At 40.0% G+C, this 23,283-nt stretch overlaps 1 protein-coding gene across 2 annotated transcripts in view; it reads left to right on the top strand.

The window, feature by feature from the left end:
* GABRA5 (gamma-aminobutyric acid type A receptor subunit alpha5) overlaps nt 1–23,283 on the top strand; it is an 85,332-nt gene that overhangs the window by 29,424 nt on the left and 32,625 nt on the right. The window lies entirely within an intron of this gene.

Genomic DNA, 23,283 nt, shown 5'->3' with positions numbered 1-23,283 from the left:
TTCCCTTCCTTCTCCTAATGTCCTCCATGCTATTCCTTATGTTCCACAAATAAGTGAAACCATATGATAATTGACTTTCTCTGCTTGACTTATTTCGCTTAGCATAATCTCCTCCAGTCCCATCCATGTTGATGTAAAAGTTGGGTATTCATCCTTTCTGATGGCTGAGTAATATTCCATTGAAGATATGGACCACATCTTCTTTATCCATTCATCTGTTGAAGGGCATTTCAGCTCTTTCCATAGTTTGGCTATTGCGGACATTGCTGCTATGAACATTGGGGTGCATGTGGCCCTTCTTTTCACTACAACTGTGTCTTTGGGGTAAATACCCAGGAGTGCAATTGCTGGGTCATAGGGTAGATCTATTTTTAATTTTTTGAGGCACCTCCACACTGTTTTCAAAAGTGGCTGTACCAACTTGCATTCCCATCAACAGTGTAAGAGGGTTCCCTTTTCTCCACAACCTCGCCAACATTTGTTGTTTCTTGCCTTGTCAATTTTTGCCATTCTAACTGGAGTAAGGTGGTATCTCAGTGTGGTTTTGATTTGAATTTCCCTGATGGCTAATGATGATGAACATTTTTTCATGAGTCTATTAGCCATTTGTATATCTTCTTTGAAGAAGTGTCTGTTCATATCTTCTGCCCATTTTTTGACTTATTTGTTTTTTGGGTGTTGAGTTTGAAAAGTTCTTTATAGATCTTGGATACAAGCCCTTTATCTGTAGTGTCATTTGCAAATATCTTCTCCCATTCTATGGGTTTCTTCTTTGTTTTGTTGACTGTTTCCTTTGCTGTGCAGAAGCTTTTTATCTTGATCAAGTCCCAAAAGTTCATTTTTGCTTCTGTTTCACTAGCCTTTGGAGATGTATCTTGAAAGAAGTTGCTGTGGCCAATGTCAAAGTGGTTACTGCCTATGTTCTTCTCTAGGATTTTGATGGATTCTTGTCTCACATTGAGGTCTTTCATCCATTTTGAGTTTATCTTGTGTATGACGTTAGAGAATGGTCGAGTTTCCTTCTTCTGCATGTGGCTGTCCAATTTTCCCAGCATCATTTATTGAAGAGACTGTCTTTTTTCCATTCCATATTTTTTCCTGCTTTGTCAAAGATTATTTGACTGTAGAGTTGAGGGTCCATATCTGGGTTCTCTATTCTGTTCAATTGGTCTATATGTCTGTTTTTGTGACAGTACCATGCTGTCTTGGTGATCACTGCTTTGTAATATAGCTTGAAATCAGGCAATATGATGTCCCCAGCTTTGTTTTTCTTTTTCAGCATTTCCTTGGCGATTCAGGGTCTTTTCTGATTCCATACAAATTTTAGGGTTATTTGTTCCAACACTTTGAAAAATGTCATTGGAATTTTGATCAGATGGCATTGAAGGTATAGATTGCTCTGTGTGGCCAGACATTTTAACAATGTTTATTCTTCCAATCCATGAGCATGGAATGTTTTTCCATCTTTTGTGTCTTCTTCAATTTCTTTCATGAGTGTTCTGTAGTTCCTAGAGTATAGATCCTTTACCTCTTTGGTTAGGTTTATTCCGAGGTATCTTACGGTTTTTGGTGCTATTGTAAATGGAATTGTTTCTCTAATTTCTCTTTCTACAGTTGCATTGTTAGTGTATAAGAAAGCAACTGATTTCTGTGCATTGATTTTGTATCCTGCCACATTACTGAATTGCTGGATGAGTTCTAGTAATTTGGGGGTGGAGTCTTTTGGGTTTTCCACATAAAGTATCATGTCATCTGCAAAAAGAGAGAGTTTGACTTCTTCTTTGCCAGTTTGAATACATTTTATTTCTTTTTGTTTTCTGATTGCTGTTGCTAAGACTTCTAGTACTATGTTGAACAATAGTGGCGAGAGTGGGCATCCTTGTCGTGTTCCTGATCTTAAGGGAAAGGCTCTCAGCTTTTCCCCATTGAGGATGATATTCGCTGTGGGTTTTTCATAGATGGATTTTATGAACTCAAGGAATTTTCCTTCTATCCCTGTACTCTGAAGAGTTTTAATCAGGAAAGGATGCTGTATTTTGTCAGATGCTTTTTCTGCATCAATGGAGAGGACCATATGGTTCTTCTCTCTCCTCTTATTAATGTGTTCTGTCACATTGATTGATTTGTGAATGTTGAACCACCCTTGCATCCTGGGGATAAATCCCACTTGGTCATGGTGGATGATCCTTTTGATGTATTGTTGGATCCTATTAGCTAGAATTTTGGAATCCATATTCATCAGAGATATCAGTCTTGAAATTCTCCCTTTTGATGGTGTCTTTGCCTGGTTTGGGGATTAAGGTAATACTGACCTTGTAGAATGAGTCTGGAAGCTTTCCTTCTGTTTCTATTTTTTGAAACAGCTTCAGGAGAATAGGTATTATTTCTTCTTTGAATGTTTGGTAGAATTCCCCAGGGAATCCATCAGACCCTGGAGTCTTGTCTTTGGGGAGGTTTTTGATCACTGCTTCAATCTCGTTACTGGTTATTGGCCTATCCAGGTTGTCAATTTCTTCCTGTTTCAGTTTTGGGAGTTTATAGGTTTCCAGGAAGGCATCCATTTCATCCAGATTGCTCAGCTTGGCATATAGTTGTTGATAATAATTTCTAATAATTGTTTCTATTTTGTTGGTGTTAGTTGTGATCTCTCCCCTTTCATTCATAATTTTATTAATTTGGGTCCTTTCTCTTTTCTTTTGGATAAGTCTGGCCAGTTGTTTATCAATCTTATTAATTCTTTCAAAGAACCAGCTTCTAGTTTCATTGATCTGATCTACTGTGTTTCTGGTTTCTAATTCATTGATCTCTGCTCTAATCTTAATGAGTTCTCTTCTAATGAGTGGCTTAGGCATCGTTTGTTGCTTTTTCTCTCGTTCTTTAAGGTGTAGAGTTAGTTGGTGAATTTGGGATTTTTCTATTCTTTTGAGTGAGGCTTGGGTGGCTATGTATTTCCCCCTTAGGACTGCCTTTGCAGTATCCCATAAGTTTTGGACCAATGTGTTTTCCATTCTCATTGGTTTCCATGAATTGTTTAAGTTCTTCTTTGATTTCCTGGTTGACCCAAACCTTCTTGAGCAGAGTGATCTTTAGCTTCCAAGTGTTTGAATTTCTGCCAAATTTTTTCTTGTGATTGAGTTCCAGTTTTAAAGCATTATGGTCTGAGAATATGCAGGGAATAATCTCAATCTTTTGGTATCAGTTGAGACCTGATTTGTGACCCAGTATGTGGTCTATTCTAGAGAAAGTTTGTGTGCACCCGAGAAGAATGAGTAGTCTGTTGTTTTAGGGTGGAATGTTCTGTGTGTATCTATGAGGTCCATCTGGTCCAATGTATCATTCAAAGCTCTTGTTTTCTTGTTGCTTTTCTGCTTAGATGATCTGTCCATTGCTGAGAGTGGAGTATTGAGGTCTCCTACAATTAACACATTGTTATCAATATGACTCTTTATTTTGGTTAACAGTTGGCTTATGTAGATGGCTGCACCCATGTTGGGGGCTTAGATATTTACAATTGTTAAATCTTCTTGTTGGATAGACCCTTTAAGAACGATATAGTGTCCTTCTGTTCTCTAACTACAGTCTTTAGTTTAAAATCTAATTTGTCTGATATAAGAATTGCTACCCCAGCTTTCTTTTGAGGTCCGTTGGCATGGAAGATGGATCCCCATCCCTTCACTTTCAGTCTGGTTGCATCTTTAGGTTCAAAATGCATCTCTTGTAGACAGCGTATGGATGGGTCCTGTCTTTTTATCCAATCTGCAACCTTGTGCTGTTTTATGGGAGCACTTAGGCCGTTCATGTTGAGAGTGATTATTGAAAGATATGAATTAATTGTCATCATGTTGCCTGTGAAGACCTTGTTTTTATAGATTGTCCCTGTTAATTTCTTTTCTAGATCACTCTTGGGGTCTTTCTCCTTTTATAGAACCCCCCCTTAATATTTCTTGTAGGGCCCGCTTAGTGGTCACATATTCTTTCAGTTTCTGCTAGTCTTGGATGCTCTGCATCTCTCCATCCACTCTAAATGTCAGCCTTGGTGGATAAAGTATTCTTGGCTGCATGTTCTTCTCGTTTAGTACTCTGAATATGTCTTGCCAGCCCTTTCTGGCTTGCCAGGTCTCTGTGGATAGATCTGACATTATTCTGATGTTCCCCCCTCTGTACGTAAGGAATCTCTTCCCCCTAGCTGCCCTTAAGATGGTTTCCTTGGTTCTAAGATTTGTGAGTTTTACTATTACATTGCCAGGGCATTGGCCTGTTTTCCTTGATCTTGGAAGTGGTCCTCTCTGCCTCTAGGACATTGATGTTTGTTTCATTCCCCAGATTAGGGAAGTTCTCAGCTTTGATTTGCTCAAATATATCTTCTAGTCCTCTCTCCACCCCCTCAGGGATTCTAATAATTCTGACATTGGAACATTTCATGGTGTCATTTATTTCTCTGATTCTATTTTCATGGATTCTGAGTTGTTTTTCCCTGGCCTCCTCTTTTCCCTTTTTATCTATTAAATGGTCTTCCAGGTCACTAATTCATTCTAATGCCTTGCTTACCCTCACTGTTAGATTATCTAGATTAGATTGGATCTCATTGATAGCATTTTTTTTTCTTAAGATAGAGAGAGCATGAGGGGGGGAGGGTCAGAGGGAGAAGCAGACTCCCCACTGAGTGGGGAGCCCAATGCGGGACTCAATCCTGGGACTCCAGGATCATGACCTGAGCCAAAGGCAATCGATTAACCAACTGAGCCACCCAGGCGCCCTTCATTGATAGCATTTTTAAGTTCTGCCAATTCAGCTTTCATTTCTATCGTTAGAGACTCTATGTTGCCATTAATTAATTTCTCCATTCTAGCTATTGTCTTCACAATTGCTAGCCTGAATTCCATCTCCGACATCTTGGTTATATCTGAATCCATTTGTAAATCTGTGGCATAAGTCATAATCTCTGAGCCTTTCTTATCTTGGGGTTTTCTCCTCCTAGTCATTCTGTTGATGGGTGGTTGAGGGAATGTATGGAGTCCAAATTATTGACCACAACCCAAGCAAGATGCACCTGTTTTCTAGGGACCTGAGGGTTGCTGGCCTCTTGTTTTCCCAGCCTGTCTTCTGGGGGAGGGCCTGCTGTGCTATTACTCAGGCAACCCTGTTTGGGCAGATTTGACCTGCCCCCTGTGGTGGGGGATGGGCTCGGTGAAAACTGGTTTGGGGGGGCTTTTATTCATTGGCAGCTTTGCCTGGTGGCTTTCCCCATCTCTTCTGAGAGTCAGAGCAGAAGAGACTGCTTCCAACCCTCTGCCTCAGAGCAGAGAGATTGCAGTCTGTTCTTCAGTGAGCTCCCCAGGTCACACTCTCTCCATTTCTGTCTGTGCTGCTATAAACTGCAGTGTCCTGGGTTGTGCGTCCCTTAGCAGGGCTCCCAGTGGTGGCCTCCAGATCGGGGCACGTCTCTGCCCTTTGTGCTTCTAAAACTGCCAGCCACACCCAGTTCCCACGCATAGCCCCGCCACTCCAGGTTTCTGTCCGGGAGGCTGCCCTAAAGTCCTTTCCCCGCCGCTACCGGTCTGCAAGTCTGTGCCCTATCCCCAGCTCGGGAGGCTATTGCTCACCGATGGTGTAGGATCCCCACAGCCAGGCTCCCTCCTCCTTCCATTTATCCTCCAATATCTGCCCGGGGAATCACGGCTCCCGGCTTCATACCTTGAAAACAACCTCCTGCGATATTCTGTTTGTAGAGATCCAGATCTGTCTTCTTACATCTCAGGCTGTTTTCGTGGGTGTTCACAGTGGTCTGGTAGATATCCAGCTCAATTCCGGGGACCGGTTGGAATAGGGTCACCTACTCCTCCACCATCTTTTCCATATTTTTTTCATATTACTAATCATTGTTCCTTAATTTCAGCTTGAAGAACTATTTTCAGCATTTCTTGTAAGATAGGACTACTGGTGATGAATTCCCTCAGCTTCTGTTGGCTAGGGAAAGTCTTTATGATTTTACCTGGTAAAGTATTCTTCACTGGCATTTTTTGTGTTTTGTTTTTTGCTTTAGTACTTTAGGTATATCATCTCATTCTCTTCTGGCCTGCAAGGTCTTTGCTGAAAAATCCACTGATAATCTTATGGGGGTTCCTGTATATGAGAGAATTTTTTTTCTTACTGCTTTTAAAATTCTGTTTGTCTTTGATATTAGATAGTTTTATTATAATTTGTCTTGGAGACGATTATTTGGAGTTGAAGTTTTTGGGTGACCTATTAGCTTCATGAATTGGGATATCCAATTTTCTCCCCAACTTTAGGACATTCTCAGGTATTATTTCTTTAAGTAAGCTTGTGCTTGCTTCGGCAGCACATATATTTCTTTAAGTAAGCTTTCCACTCCCTTTTCCCTCTCTTCTCCGTTCTGATTATAGTAACTTTTTCCCTTAATAGTGTCCTATAACTTCCATAGGTTTTCTTTATTCCTTTTCATTCTTTTTTATTTTAACTTCTCTGATTGGATAACTTCAATTGATTTATTTTCTAGCTCACTGATAGTCTCCTTTGCTTGGTAAGTCAGCTGTTGTAGCTCTCCATTGAATTCTTCAGTGTAGTCATTGTCTTCTTCAGCTCCAGTGGTTCTGTTTTTGATTCTTTTTTCCCCCCTATATTTTTGTTGATCTTCTAATTATGATCTTGTGTAATTTCCCTGAAGTTTTTAAGTTATTTATCTGTGTTCTCCTGTAGCTCTCATAATATGTTTAGAACAATCAATTTGAATTCTTTGTTGGACAAATCCTGGATCTCCATTTCTTTGGAGCCAGTTAACAAAAAGTTTACTGTGTTCCTTTGGTGGAGTCATAGTTCACTGATTCCTTATGAATTCCATGGCAAGCACTACTGCAAGCAGCTGTAATGTCCGTTGGGTTCTTAGCATCGTCTCCATGGTCTGTGGCTGGGGACCAGGGCAGGTGGCTGTGGTGCACACTTGGTTGTAGGAGCCAGCTGCTGGTGCCTGTGTAGTGGCAGAGACTGGTTGCATGTAGTGGTGGGAGCCAGGACAAGCAGCAAGGCCTAGGGCCAGCTCTGGGCTCACTGGCAGCACAGGGGCCCCGGCTGTCTGTGTGCACTACCGTGGTTGCTGGGTTACACCACAGGCACATGGTAGTGGAGACTGGTGACAGGAATCAGGCTGGGGCATGCTTGTACACAGCCAGAAAGGCTAGCTACAGTTCCTGGGCTCCGGTGGGGGCACCGTGGGGAGGGACCCAGGCAGCTGGCATCATGAATGTGAATACCTGTGGGGCCCAAGCTGACAGAATCTGCAGGGGTTCCGTGGTGTCTGGACTAGCCTTTGGTTTCTTCGGTAGTAAAACAAGCTGGGTTTGTCTACAGAGCATAGTACTGTGACCTGTTCTTGCTGCTGCTGTGTGGTTGCTACTGGCAGCCCCCATGTTTGTTCCTCGTTCTTCACCACCTCTTTCTGTCTCAACTTTGCCAGTCTTGGTTGGGAATAACTGAAAGAGGGAACTTAATGTGGTGCTTTGAAAGGCCAGGGAAGCTGGTCACTCATTCAGCTCTTGCTTTGCTGGTGGGGGTACTCTTTCTGCCTAGGGAGTGTCTTCTTGGCTCTGAGTAATAATAGCTTGCAGGGGGGATGATGCAGCCAAGCGAAGCTGTCTTCCTTTCCTTTCTGGGTGGTTATCTGCAGGCCTTTGCTCCACTGTGTCACTAAAGTTTAGTAAGTGGACTCCAGTTCTCTAACAGAGCTGTTTTTGTTCGTAGATAGCTAATTGTTGATCTTTGTGGGGTTACAGATGCTGGGCTCTCCTAAGTTGCCATTTTGGTGATGTTACTTCCCTACAATCTTTTAATTGGGGTGATTTTTTTTTGAAAAGTATTTTTTTTATTTTTTTTTTTAAAGATTTTTATTTATTTATTTGAGACAGAGAGAATGAGAGACAGAGAACATGAGAGGGAGGAGGGTCAGAGGGAGAAGCAGACTCCCTGCCAAGCAGGGAGCCCAATGCGGGACTCGATCCCGGGACTCCAGGATCATGACCTGAGCCAAAGGCAGTCGCTTAACCAACTGAGCCACCCAGGCGCCCCTTTTGAAAAGTATTTTAAAAGTATGAATAACCAAATAGACTATAAATATTTTAATAGACTTCTAATAAGAAAATAGTAAACAGTGCTAATCTAATTTTTATTATTGAAATTATTTTTGTTTAAAATTGAACCTAAAATTTTTTCCATCATGCTTTAGGCAATATTAATAAGGTCAATAAATACACACTAGTAAATGTAAGCCTAGGAAATGTTATTTTCCATTAGCATTGAGACATAGAGAAGAAAAAGAACATGGGAGAATAATAGGAGGGGACCTTTAGGCTAGGGGTAGGGCCAGAATGGCATCTTTAAGTCACTTTGCAATCGTGGCTAGAAGGATGTAGCAGCATTGTGTGGGTAAGAAAAGGGCTCTGAGTAGATGTGCAGAGCTTAGGAAACAAGAGGAGGCTAATGTGGGGAGTGAGGTCCATTCTAATGCATTGGGGACCTCTGTTGTGATTTAAGCTTAGGAATCTGCTGCCTTGTGAAAAAATACAGCTTAAAGAAATCAGGCTTCCAAGTGACATCAAGTAGCTGTTATGGGGTGTTTGCCATATCTAAGTAGGAGATGAGGACAACTCTGCCAGAGGAAGAGGCCATGGGAAAAAAAAAATAGAGTCATTTTGGAGGGAGAACTGACAGGATTTGCTGATAGAACTGAAATGGAGTGATACATGAGAAGTGTCCAAAGTGATTCCCAGATCTGTCTTGCCGAAGTTGTGCTATTCCTCAAGATAATGATTTGAAGGAATGAATGAATGGAAGCACTTGAAGGGCACTGGGGCTTCTTGAGAAGGTCAGAGAAAGGTTGAATTCTGTTTTAAATAATTTGAGCTTGTGTAGTCTCTGAGACCACTAAGTGAAGGTATGTAGTGCAGACAAAATGCAGTCAAACTAGATGTTTGATGTTTGGCTCTCAGCATATTACTAAACCCTTTCCCTGAGTGTGGGGCAGCAGAGACCAAGCCCTGGGCAGCAGCCAGTGAGTGCACCGGTGCTCATGCTTGGGGGGGGCAGGGGAGTTGGCAGACGGGCATTAGCCTTTCCTGGAGGGCTCTGGGTGGTGTCTACTGCACTGGTTTTCACCTGCATCTTGTGCTCTGTCAGGCCCCAAACATACAAGCTATGTTTTGCTTACCTGAATAACTAAAAACTTCAGATGCTTCTGAAGGACATACTCCTTCCCCTCCCTGCTCTGCTTTCTTGGTGTACAACTGAGCTAGCGAGAACATCCTTACTGAAGATGTCAGTGCTGAAGTTGGAGCAATGTGTGGGTACGTGTGTGTTGAGGGGTGGGAGTAAGGGGATAGGCCTTAATCTCCCAAGTGAAAGTATATTATTAAGCAGGGAGAGGAGAGTCAAGACAGATCTGTTTGGACAGATCTCCCTGAGTGTTCATTTAAATAACTAAGCAGTGACCCCAGGAGCAGACCCATAGTCTGACTGCTTCCCTGCCTTTGCTCAACCCTTCACTTAACCATCATTTTCTCTCTACTTGCTGTATCCATTCATTAATATAAAATTCCTTGAAAAAATTGTGCATTGAACACCATCTGTAGAACCTGGATGTCACTGAGATGGAGGCTGGCAAATTTGGGAAAACAGCAGTGAGTAAGGGGAAGCCTGGCTTTGTAAGTGGGAGGGGGAAGAGGATGGGTTCACAGAAGTCATACCTGAGCTGAGTCTTGAGGAGGTGCAGCAGTTGGGGTGAGGGGTGGAGTTACAAGGGTGTCCCAGACATAGGGACGAACATGTACAAATGTGAAAGTAGCAGTTGAAAAGTGTGTCCTGCAGCAGGAATAATACCTAAATGGTGGACTGGGACTGATTCAAAGGATCCCTGTATTCAGAGCTAGTTGCTTTTGCTTTGGGCTGCAGGAAGTTTTAGGGCAAGTGTCAGAAGAACCTTTCCTGACCACCCACAAAGACCCCACATCTACTTTCCTCCTCAGATGTCTGTAGAGTAGTAGGAATCACTGTTTCCATTTAACAGGAGAGGACATCATGAGGTCAGAGGCCATGTCAAAGCCACCAGGTGAGAAAGTCCCAGGCCTCACAGCAGGGTGCAGGAGGCCTGGACCCCTGGCCTGGGACCGCCATGAACAGCAGCTACAGCATTCACTTGGAAAAAAAAATCAAAATAAAAAACCTTCTGGAAGAGATCCATGTCTCCATGTAATGACTACGATTCTCGGAATACTTGGACTACTTAAGGAGAGACTAGCCATGTGTCTGGAGCATCAACCTTGTTCATCAGACTGGCTGGCAGACTTCGCCAGGCACTATCATCGCTCAGAGTCTCAGTTCCCATCAGGAAGATTAGAATAGTCACTGTAGCATCTCCTCGAGCTGGGGGGATCATCAATGAGATGGTGCAGGCAAAGCTCCTGGCACAACACCCCATGGGCTGCAGCCTCACACAGGAGGTGCTTCTGTCTGCACCCCCATCCTACACGCGACGATACATGTTTTCTCACAGCTTCAGACTGTTGCACTTTCTTTGTCACCTATTTATAATAGCTGGTCCAAGGCTGGCAAGGATCTTCTCCCCGTCACATCCAGTTTCCCTCAGTTTTCCTTCATCTTCATCTCTTGGCCTCCAGAACACTGGGGCACTAAAGCATTTGTTGTCCTTCACTGCTTGAGCCTTTGTTTTCCTGTAATCTCCATTCACCAACAGCGTTCCTTTCCTTACTCACTACGAAGGATGCTAAAATGTGTTATTCGTGGCCACTCAAGGTGTGTTGTGTGCTCTGTTGAAATGAGGTTGGGCATATATTTTGCCCTATTTTGTATGTGATTGAACTGAGACTTGGCCACATGGACCTAGAGAGAATAGGGTTCCTGCAGTGTTTTGTCTTCTGGCATCATTCTTGGGTTTCTTCTCTGAAAATCCATCTGCTTCTGTGGATCCAACTACTGTCTGTCTACCTATATGCTTTAAAATACAGTCAAGCCCTAATTAATGGCCTACAGGACACCTCCTCATGCACATTCCTCCAAAGTTTGAAACTCATCCCAGTGTTCTCAAATAGTGACTGTTTCCCTAGTTAGTAGTTAACCAGCTGGTTTTCCTATCATTGCCTGCTTTTTATTATTTCTCTACCATACTGCCCTGGCCCTTCCGAGAGCCACCATCTACCCACCTAGCACAGTGCAGACCAGTCATCGCCACTTGTAGGGCATCCACTATGTACTTGGGACATGACTGACCCATGGAGGGGCTTTTTACTGCTTTTTTTTATCACACTGCTAAAAATAATGCACCATTTCTAAGTCGATGACCCTTTTCTGAGGAGCCTTGAGCTCAGTAATTTGAAGAATAGTGAGAGAAACCTGAAACTGATTCACAGAAACTCAAATTCCAGATAGTCTAGAATATTTGTCTAGCTTTGTGGGAATGACAGACTGTCACAAAATGAGTAGCTTTAGATTCCACATATAAATGAAATCATATGGTATATGTCTTTTTCTCTCTAACTTATTTCACTTAGCACAATACCCTCTGGGTCCATCCATGTTGGCCCAAATGGCAAGATTTCATTTTTCTTTTATGACTGAGTAATATTCATTCATATATATATATGTGTGTGTGTGTGTGTGTGTGTGTATCACTATTCTTTGTCCACTAAAAAAACAAAACAAATGAACAAGGAAAACAGAAACAAACTCTAAATACAGAGAACAAACTGGTGGTTGCCAGAGGGGAGGTGGGTGGGGGGATGGGTGAAATGGATAAAGAGGATTAAGAAGTACAAACTTCCAGTCATAGAATAAATGAATCATGGAGATGAAAAGTACAGCACAGGGAATAAAATCAATAATATTATGATAGCTTTTTATGCTAACAAATGGTAACTACATTCATCGTGGTCAGCATTTCATAATGTATAGAATTGTTGAATCATTATGTTATGCACTTGAAACTAATAAAATATATTGTATGTCAACTATACTTCAATAAAACAAGGAGGCCGCCATTGTAGAAAACAGATCATCTTGAACTGTGAAGTGTAAAGAAGAGATTGAGACTCAAATCATAGTCATGGAAATTGAGAGCAATGACACTGATTGACAGTTCCAGATAGAAAATCACTGTCAAGTCTCCGGGAAAAGGAAATCTCCTCTGCTCAGTGAATAAAGGCCAACAGAAAACTCAGCGCAAGTACTTGCATTATGGAGGATGCGGGCTGCCACTCTGATGTGGCTGCCCTTGGGTCAGTCTTCTCAACATCACTTAGTACATCAAGTGTATGTGCACCCACCTGCTGCAACACCATCCTTTCTGTTAGCTCCCCAAAAGAAGGATGGGGTATCATCATTTGAAAGATTCTGGGTTGTTAAAACATGTTAAATAATGTTCTAAAACCAGCAGAAATTTGCCATTCATTATCTATAGCATTCAGAAATCTGGAAGAAGAGATTCAGGAATTGAAAATAGCACCATCTGTAGTGTGGAAGACTGGCACTGGGGTTGGGATCCTGAGGGCTTTCACATCACTACTTAGCATGCCCTATGCCCTAATACCTCTTTGTAAGCCCAGTGGGCTATTGTTTTTCTGTTCTTCATATAATTTATCCTGTCTTTAGTATTTCTTTTCTTCAATTAGTTTTAGGTTTAATTTGCTTTTCTTTTTCTAGTTTCTTAATATATGAAATTAGGTTGTTTCTTCTTTTTTAATGTAGGCATTTATAGCTCTAAATTTCAACCTAGGGACTGTTTTTGTTGCATCATGTAAGTTTTGGTATGCTGTGTTTTTCATTTCCATTCATCTCAAAGTTATTTTCTGATTTCTCTTGTGACTTAGATTTATTTGTTACTTAGGAATGTGGTTTAATTTCCACATGTTTATGAAGTTTTCACTTTTCCTTCTGTTACTGATTTTTAGTTTTATTCCACTGTGGTCAAAGGAGATACTCTGTATGATTTCAATATTTTTAAATTTATTGAAACTTGTTTTGTGGCTGAACACATGGTCTATCCTGGATAATGTTCCATGTGTTCTTAAAAAAATGTATATTCTGCTGTTGTTGGATGGAGTGTTCTGTATATGGCTGCTTGGTCTGGTTGGTTTACAGTGTCTTCTGTTTAAGTCTTCTATTTTCTGATTAATATTCTGTCCAGTTTTTCTAACCAATATTGAAAGTGAGGTATTAAAGTGAGGTTCATGTATGTGTATAATTTCTATATATTCTTGATACCTTGAGGCTTTTATCATTATATACTGTCCTTCTTTGTCTCTTCTCACAAATTTTGTCTTAAGTTCTCTTTTGGTTATGGTTTGAATAGAATGTCTTTTTCTATCTTTTCACTTTCAACTTCTTGTGTTTTGGAAACTAAAGTGAATCTGCTGTAGGCTGTATAGTTCATATTTCTTTATTGATTCTACCAGTCTCTGCCTGTTAATTGAAGTTTTTATTCCATTTATATTTAATATAATTACTGACAAGAAAAGACTTTGCTTTTTTAAAATTTGCTTTCAATATGTCTTATTTCTTTTTTGTTCCTTAATTCTTCTTTTAGTACTTTTTTTTAAAGATTTTATTTATTTATTTGCCAGAGAGAGACACAGCAAGAGAGGGAACACAAGCAGGGGGAGTGGGAGAGGGAGAAGCAGACCTCTCATGGAGCAGGGAGCCCGATGCAGGGCTTGATCCCAGAACCCTGGGATCATGACCTGAGCCAAAGGCAGATGCTTAACATGACTGAGCCAAACAGGCGTCCCATTAGTACCTTCTTTTGTGTTCAATTGATTTTTTTTCCTAGTGTACCATTTCAATTCCATCTCATTTCTCTTACTGTATATATTTTTAGTTATTTTCTTAGTGGTTACTCTGGGTATTTAAATTAACATCTAAAGTAATGACAATCAAATTTGAATTAATACCAACTTAGTTTCAGTGGAATAAAAAAACTTTGCTTGCATTGCTCTGTTCCCTTATATTGTTACTGTCAAAAATTACATCTTTTTACATAGTGTAGACACTAATGTAGATTAATAATTCTCATCTTATGCATTTGTCTTTTAAATCATATAGAGTAAGAGAGGGATTATAAACCAAAAATAAAATAATACTGGCATTTATATTTATGTATATCATTAAAATCTGGAAGAGTTCCCCCCAAAATGAAAACTCTCAGTCTTTGCAGATAGGTTCTGTGTGTGTTGGGGTGCTCCTTCAGTGCTTATCCAGGCAGTTTACAACTTCCATAGCTTTCATGTCTTGCTTTTGCAGTGCTTTTTTAGCTCAACTGGAGATAAGAACTTAGTCTTCTTGGGTCTTTTCTGAGCATGCATCCAGGCTTGGGCATGCACATATTTTTCTAGATTCTTTGGAATATGAGGAGATTTCAGCCCTTACTTCCCCAAGTATCTCTTTCCCTAGCCTCTCCTTCCTAGACTTTTAGTCTGTCTGTTGCTTGCCCCAGCTGTATACATTGCCTGATGGCTGTGGTGAATATATTTGTGTTTGAATGTTTTGAACAAATGGTCCCTTAGAGGACGCCTCAGCCTTGGAAAACTCTGAGTCAGTTGAAACTAAAGCAAACCCTGAGTCAGTCCTTCAGGGACCCACCTTTAGCTACTTCAGCAACCTGCAGCAGGAATATGGGCTGCCATTTTCAAGGTCACTGTAGAGCTAGAGAATGGGGGCTGGTGACAGTGTAAGTTCAAATGCCACAGAGCTTGCTCACTGAAATTTGGGTATTCTTTTTCTTCACTAAGCATTCTCCTGGCTGTTGTAAGTTCTTTGTTAGATTCCAGTTTTCTAAAAGGAAAAAAAAAAAGATGATGCTGACAGTTTTTGTCAGCTTATTCATTGCTTTTGTGGATGCTCCCTAATTCACTACTTTTGCTGATATCACCGTTACTTCTTCCCAAGCATTTTTAAAGCATCCATTATGTGTCAGGGATTGCAGTACATATTTATATTCAGGACTTAAAACAGCACTGTAAAATAAGCTTTAGAATCCCCTTTAGAGGATAGTTTGGGCCCAGAAATGTTAAGTAACACAGCAAGTATACAGAGCCTGAGATGAGAGTTGAAGCAGGGTCTGTTTGATTCTGCTACCTCTTCTCTGTGCTTTCTCCTGTATTATAATCTTGGTTGCCTTATGCTTTATGATTAAAGACATACTTGAATTTCATTTTGAGAAAGGAACTTCTTTGCATATTTGTGCTGTTCCTTCTTTGCAGCATTTTTTAAAATTGTTCAGGCTTGTCTTTATTTTCCTACATTTGATCTAATAAGAATTATTGATGGGCATGTGAATATGTATAAAAATTTAAACAAAATATTTCCACTCTCAGGTTAATCATTACAGTGCCTTCCTGAGAAACAAGAGTATTAAGAATAGATACAGCCACATTAATCAAAATAGATCAATAAATTTTGTTTCCTTTTGATAAGAAATATGCTAACTTTGAAAAATTATCACACATATACGAGTTTTCTCAACATAAATGAGAATTGCTGAAATCTTTCCATTAGCTGAAGAGGAATGTGAAGTTCAGAGAGAATTTTTAGCCCAGCATAATTCCAATGGTTGGTCTCATGTACATTCTTATTACAATAAGAGTACAAAATGAATAAATTAGCCTACAACTTACTAGTGAAATCTGTAACTCAAGCTTGAAGTAAGTTGTAGAATTTGGCACCATTGCTAAAAAGAAGACATTCGTTATGTTAAAACACATTTTTTTAAAAAGTGTGGAACTCTACAATTGTATAAGTCAGAACATTCATCATTTTAGTATATTCTTACTTGAACTTTCAGATAGTTTCCTAATTTCTGCTTTTTACAAGGTTGCCCTTCACTGAATTTAAATTCTATTACATTTTAAGCAGGTCACTGCACACTTTATTCTATTGGGTCTCCATTGACTACTCCCTATTCCCATACCTCACTAACACCTGATGAACATGGTATCTCATCTATTCGTGATCACAGGCAAAACCCTTGCCTGTGATTTGGGTAGGGCCAGGGTTAGTTCTATGGTGAAGATCCCTTAGGAGGTTGGCTAACCAGGACAAGCACAATGGCCAGGTCCTGAAAGTAACTAGGCTTGCAGTTCTGGTCTGGACCAAACACAATTGCAGTAGATCTACAATTATCACAGAAGGGACCAGTACACACATTACAGTTAGCAAAAAGGCAGTGGAATGGATGAGCCTGGCAATGACCTTTGGGTTCCAAACATACACTGTTCCCAACTTGACAATGTTTAGATTCAAAAAATTCAGTTTTTATATAGTTGACTGAGTTCTAGAATACATTTTTCCTCAAAACATTACTATAAATTGTAATTACGTTCCCAAGAACTGGAAATTCCTAACTAACCAATAGTATGCATGGTACATCATGTTAGTGATTGTTCATAACAAGACAAATGCTTTGTTGCATTCTTTTATTAATGAAAAAGTTTGCAGTTTTTTTTCTGATGCAGACATACAAGGGAGAAAGCTCCAGTGGGGCAGGGTTTTAGCATCAGGACGGTATCAAAGGGAAATTTCTGAAGGAGAAGCAGGTCTATGTGTATTCCTAGCACTAGTAAATTATTAAATATGTATAATTTATACTTTTCTATAACATATTTACATATTTGTGTTAATAATAATGCTAATTCTCTGTAATTGAATACATGAATAAACATCTCTTCATTTGTCAATCTAGAGGTGAGTCAAATATAAGAAGAGGAGGCATATACTCCTCAAAGCTGGGCTTCCTTTCAGACAGCCCCTCACAGTGGAAAAGATCCTTCTCACATGCAGTGTGAATCTACAGGTCCATCAACAATGAGGATGTGACTTAGCTATAGAGCAAGGAGAACTCTCCAGCAGCATCCCTACTGAAGGGTTGAAGGAGCCCTTCACTACCCCATGCAGGTGGGAATAAGCCAGAGGCAGCACAGTGAGGCTACAGTACAATAAGGATGCTGCCTACAGGAATGCCAGGTGAGCAGCGCCCCTTTGCTCTATCTCGAAACCCTGCAGCCCTTCAGATGGGAGCAACTGTGGTAAATAGAAAGTAATCTACGTTAAGAATTCATCTGTTCTTTACAAGGACTCATAGGGCTAGAAACGTATCATGACCAAATTAAGCCTTATTTCTTTCCCGTAACACCAATCATTAGATGCTATGTTAATATTTACTTCTAAGAGTCCCCAAATAAATTTCATATATTGCCTGAGAGTCACTGTAGCATGTTTACAGAGACATTATATTTCCACTGAGTGAATCTAGCTGAAGTATGGTGTACAGCTCACAACACTTTGCATGAGATGCTATTTCATTAACAAGGTCTGAATTTTCACCGTAGCTAACAATTTGTGAGCTGTTTATAAATTGGCTAATATTACCAAATTTCTTTCTTAACTTTGGAAAATGATTTCAAAATATACATGGGGCTGCTATTCAGCACACTAACATCTGACCATTTGACTTATAATACTATTTTTTTTTTAAGGGAAACTACTATATTAGTTTTCTATTGCTGCTGTAACAAATTAGCATGAACTTAGTGATTTAAGACAATGTACATTTATTGTTCACTGCTCTGGAGACTAGAAGTGTGATGAAGCTTTTGGCAAGATTGTGTCTCTTTCAAATTCTCTAGGGAAGAGTATTTCCTTGCCTTTTCCAGCTTCTACAGGATGTGTGCATTCCTTAGCTCATGGCCCTACATCACCCCTTCCATCATCACATCTCTCTTTGACTCTGACACTCTTGTTTTCTTCTTATAAGTAGCCTTCTATTACATTGAGCTCACCCAGAAAACCCAGGAGAATCTTCCTATCTCAAGAGCTTAATCCCATCCTAATCTGAAAAATTCCTTTTGCTGTGATAGGTAAGAAGGATTAGGACATGATCATCTTTGGAGGTTATTATTTTGCCTACCACAATCTGTCTTCTGGTTCTCCCCAAAACTCATGTCTTTGCCACGTGAAAAATATATTAACCCCATCCCAGTATCTCTAAATGTCACAACTCATTACAGCATTGAATTAAAGACCCAACTAAATCTCAGCAGCTCAAAAGTTCCAAATATCATTATTGAAGTTATCTAAATAAACTATGCAAGATGATTGGGGTATGATCTACCCTGAGGCACAATTCCTTCCCATTTGTAAATTTGTGGAACTCAAGAAACAAGTTTCTGCTCCCCAAATCAAATGGTTGGACAGGCATATGATAATAGTCACAGATACTCCCATTTGAAAGGGGAGAAAATGTCAGGAAAAAATGAAGCACTCTTCCCTCTCTCTGTCCTTTTCAGTCCAAATTGGCAGTGTTTCTGCTGGTATAAAATTCTCAAAAGTTTTTAGGTCTCCTATGTGTGTCTCAAGAATTCATACCACTAGACAAGAGGCTAATCTTTATTCCTGGCTTTTGCTTACACGGTTAAAGCTTCTTTGCCACTTAAAGTAACGTATCTATAAGTTTGGGAGTATGGGGTCCCATGAGTCACATACCTAATCTCAGAGAGTCCGCTATGTAACTGAATACTCTGACCTTTTGATACTTTTGAGGCATTAGCAAAAGTTTGTCCAACCACACCCTTATCTTTATTTTAAGAGCATTCTTTCCTGACAGTTAATCTCTTAATTACAGCATCTCTTGCAACCTGGATAGACTGAGAATTTCCCAAATCAAGTCCTGGTCCTTTTTTGTTGACAGGTCTTTCCTCATCCTCTCTTTTTCTTCTCACATTTTGCTATAAGCAGCAGGAAGAAAACAGGCCACAACTACAACACTTTGCTTGGAAATCTCATCTAAGTATCCAATTTCATCATTGTATCCATTGCATATAACACCCAGAATTCTTTCTGGATTCTCTAGGGGAGAATCTGTTCTGTTCCCTGCCTCTTCCAACTTCTAGAGGCTACCCGCATTCCTGAGTTCATGGCCACATCGCTCTGATCTCTGCTTCTGTCATCACATCTCCTTTTCTGACCCTCAGACTCCTGCCTCTCTCTCATAAGAACCCTTGTGGTTACACTGGGCCCATCTGGATAAACCAGGATAATCTGTCCTACCCCAAGGGCCTTGATTTAATCACATCTGTAAAGCTTCTTTCCCACTTAAAGTACCATATTTATAGGTTTGGGAGTGTGGAGAGTTAGGACATGGGCATCTTTGTGGGACCATTTTTCTACCTGCCACCACCATACCTTCTGCTGCACTTATGTAGCATTTCCATGTAAGTGAAGAAGGCTCAGATCTGAAGAGATTACTAGGTAGACATCTGGAGGCTAACCCCCTTTTCACACTTATCAACTATTTTTTTTCTCAAAAAATAAAAGCAGTTGTTATTATCTTTTTTTTTTCAAATGGGAAACTGGACCAGAGAAGTTAGGCAGTTTTACAAAGTTTACACAGTTAATTAATGGCAAAGCTACCCTAAAATTTGGCTGTTTTAACCACCTTAAAGTGCTCTCCACTGTGAACTGCCCCGGTCAAGCAGAGAGCTCTCTAGTGAGTTTAGGACCCTAAACCCTTGATTAGTATGATATAAATCCAAGTTGAAGCAAGTAGTTTATCTCACAAAATGCCCTTTCCTGACCCTAAAAATAAAATGTTGTTGAAAATTGAGACATGTGTTTCAATAAGTTAATGTTTGAATATCTTAACAAAAATGGGAAGTATAATAGAAATTTGACCTCTGGGGGGGGAAATGCTGGATTCTTGGATCTACCAGTAATTCAGTGGTTTTTCCATAAGGCACATTTCTTAAACTTTTAGATTTTATTTCCTTCATCTGAAAAGTGAAAGTTTCTAGTAGGTGGCCTGGCTGGCTCCTTTGAACTATGACAATCTATTATTCCTTAGACTGCTTTGATCTCAATTCTGTATGAAGGAAGTTGGTTATATATCAAGGCATTCTACATTTTAGGGAACCCATCAATGGAAGGCATCCTCTTATCTAGAGATATTTTTTGAGTATTATAAAAGCATAGGCTATTTTTGAAATGTTCAAAGAGATCAAAATTTTGAATGTCATTCCCCTACTGAGGCTGAAACATTTGCTATTAGAGGATTTAGCTGAATAATACATTCATCCTTTAGAAGAAAGATGCTATCATAGATTTATATTTTTCCAGTGTTTGGAATTCTACTTCTAAGGAGGTCTGTTAAAATGGGGGAACAATCCATGAGGCTTTAATGATAACACTTATTGAGATGGTAATTGTAGATTTACTGGTTTTTTTAAATGTTTTTACTGGAATTATTTTTTCTTTAAACATATTCTTTTTAGTTAGATCCAGCTAAATTCTGTCCACCAGTCTCTTCCCACCATCACTAAACCCTCTGGTCATGCAGCTGTATGCTGAAAGCAGACTCCTTAGTGTATAATCCTTACCATCTTTAAATGTCAGTGCAGTGCTTTCAGAAGGTAACCAGCTCTCAGGGCCAAACTGCCAGAATAGAGCAGGACATGAGATGAACTGAGTAAGTAAGAGCTGAGACCACCATGACAGAAAGGAAGACTTCTCATCCCTCTTATAAATACATGGTGTTGGCCAAGAAAAAAAGGAAGGCATGAGGAAAAGGGGAAGAAGCCAGGAGTGGGCAGTGTGCCCAAGGTGGGAAGTCAAGTCTCCTTGAGGGGATCTTCTCTGACAAGTAGGGGCAAACAATAGAAAAGCCAGGTGGTGGTGCCTCCGATGGTAATGGAGATGGAAGCAAAGTACCACCATGAGCACGGAGGGAAGAGGCATTGACCCATGATTCACGACACCCTCAAGGACTCAGCCAACACATCTGGCTTCAAGTCAGCCTCCAGACCCTGTGGGCAGTAGAGTGTTTCCTGGGGAACAGAGGCTCAGTTATATGAGCTGGCAGACGTGGCTGTGTCTAGAGAGAGGATTACTCCACGGAGAGACCATCTTCACATCACCCTGATGATGGGAATGGGGCCCATAAAGTTGTCAGCATTTTGGGAGGGCAACTTGAAGACTGCAGTGCTGGGTCTGCAGGACCTGCGGCTGGACTAAGACAGTCAGGATCACCTGAAGCATCTCCGCTTACACCCTACCTCACACTGCTCCCACTGACTGAGCCCAGGGTCGTCCTTACACCTGCATCCATAAACCGTTTGAACAGAGGCTGCAGACCAGCACAGAATCTCCAAATCAAAACTGTTCTCCTTTAAGCTCCGACAGCCCCGTTATTTATTCTCGCATTTATTGCTTTGTACCTGGCACTGCAGCTTTATATATACTTTTTATCTTCCTACTAAAAATTTGCTTCTGAAGAAAATTTTAGATTTTCTGAGTTCATTGTGAATTTATTCTCTAAAACATTTTTGACTCATTTAAGTTCTTTGTCACACTATATGCTTTACTTTAAAAATTTCTTAAATTTGCTAACAAACAGATAAAGTTAACATTATTTTCTTTTGTGTTGGCTGGATGCTCTCTTCACAGAGATTTTGAAGTCATAATTTTCTTAATTCTAATAAGTAAATACTTTATCTACTTCATAGTCTCTAATAATAGTCCTTTTGAAGAGTTCCATTGCAGATTATTTATCAGGTAAAACAATCTAAAAGTCTAATAATAATTGCTTTAATATATCCATTATTATTATTATACATAATTGATTATTATACATAAATGTTATATTATATATGTATATATATATTATGCATATAATATATGTATATACACATACATATAGCCCACACATCTGCATCCTAGAATTAAATAGTTCGTCTTTCAAAATCATGATTATGTAGAGATTTTCACATCGGAAGTACCCTGTTCCTAATGTTAGGTATATGAAAGACTGAATTTTGTATACCAAGAACAAAAAGAAAATGCATGTACATGTCAGAAAACTCTGGACAAAATTTACCGGGTTAATTTATAAGTGAAATGATATCTGCTTGTAGTTTTCTCCTTCACAATTCTCCTGTACATTCCCATATCTTTCTATGAACATATACAGTGTATCATTTTAAATACCATCTCCCTGTCTGAATGTGATACTTGGTGTTGTGTTCTAGTCCATATGCACTCCCACCTTTTAAGCATTATTCCATCCCCTCAAACCAGAGGTAGCAGAGGATTTCTTCTCTTTGATGGACACAGACCTTTCTTGCACTGACTCATATTTTTGTGTCATTCATTCAGAGAATACATACATTGGGGCGCCTGGGTGGCTCAGTCAGTAAGCCTTCAGCTCAGATCATGATCTCAGGGTCCTGAGATCGAACCCCACATCGGGCTCCCTGCTCTGTGGGAAGCCTGCTTCTCCCTCTGCTCCTCCCCCTGCTTGTGTTCCCTCTCTCGCTGCCTCTCTCTCTGTCAAATAAATAAATAAAATCTTAAAAAAAAAAAAAAGAGAATACATACACTACTCTGCAGTCATCAAGTGTGAATTCTGTGCCCAATTTAATAGCAAAAGTTTACTCTGTTTTAACAGGAGGAAGTAGTGAAGGCAAAAATGAATGTTTTTACATTTTTATTCTCACCCTGGGCACATAGCCAAGATCCAGACTCAATATAAGAGGGAAGGACCAATAGTGCTAATATCATATCGAATTATTATTTGTGGGCACCTGGGTGGCTCAGATGGTTAAGCGTCTGCCTTCGGCTCAGGTCATGATCCCAGGGTCCTGGGATCGAGTCCCACATCGGGCTCCCTGCTCCTTGGGAGCCTGCTTCTCCCTCTGCCTCTCTCTCTCTGTCTCTCATGAATAAATAAATAAAATCTTAAAAAAAAAAAAGAATTATTATTTGTCCAAAAATGTAATTATAACATCTATTTAAGGGTGAATGTTTATATTATGATTTCATTCTATATAATTTAATTTCATTTTAAATAGTAGAATAAGAAACTTAAGAAACAGATTAACTCATTAATGAAATTTAGGTTCACTACCTAATTAGTAAGTCTGTAGAGAAATAAAAGCATGACAGTGTGGCAAATTTGGAAGTGTACAGAACCCATTACTACTTAGCATGTGGTGGACGTGCCATTACGGAGTCACAGTAGTCAGGGGTCCGGGTTCAAATCATGACTCCATGACTTAATAGCTCTATATCCTTGTCCTGATCCTTTAATATCTGTGCATCACTTTCTTGCTTTGTAAACTGGGATATTAACAGCAACAAATCTCCTAATGCTATTCTGATTAGATGTGTTAGTGCAGCTAAGCATTTAATACAGTGCCTGGCGTAGACCTGGTGGATATTATG

The sequence above is a fragment of the Mirounga leonina genome, unplaced genomic scaffold (genome assembly GCF_011800145.1).
Source record: "Mirounga leonina isolate KUSES-001 unplaced genomic scaffold, KU_Mleo_1.0 Mir_178, whole genome shotgun sequence".
Lineage (NCBI taxonomy): Eukaryota > Metazoa > Chordata > Mammalia > Carnivora > Phocidae > Mirounga > Mirounga leonina.
This window is presented reverse-complemented; position numbering and strand designations above follow the sequence as displayed.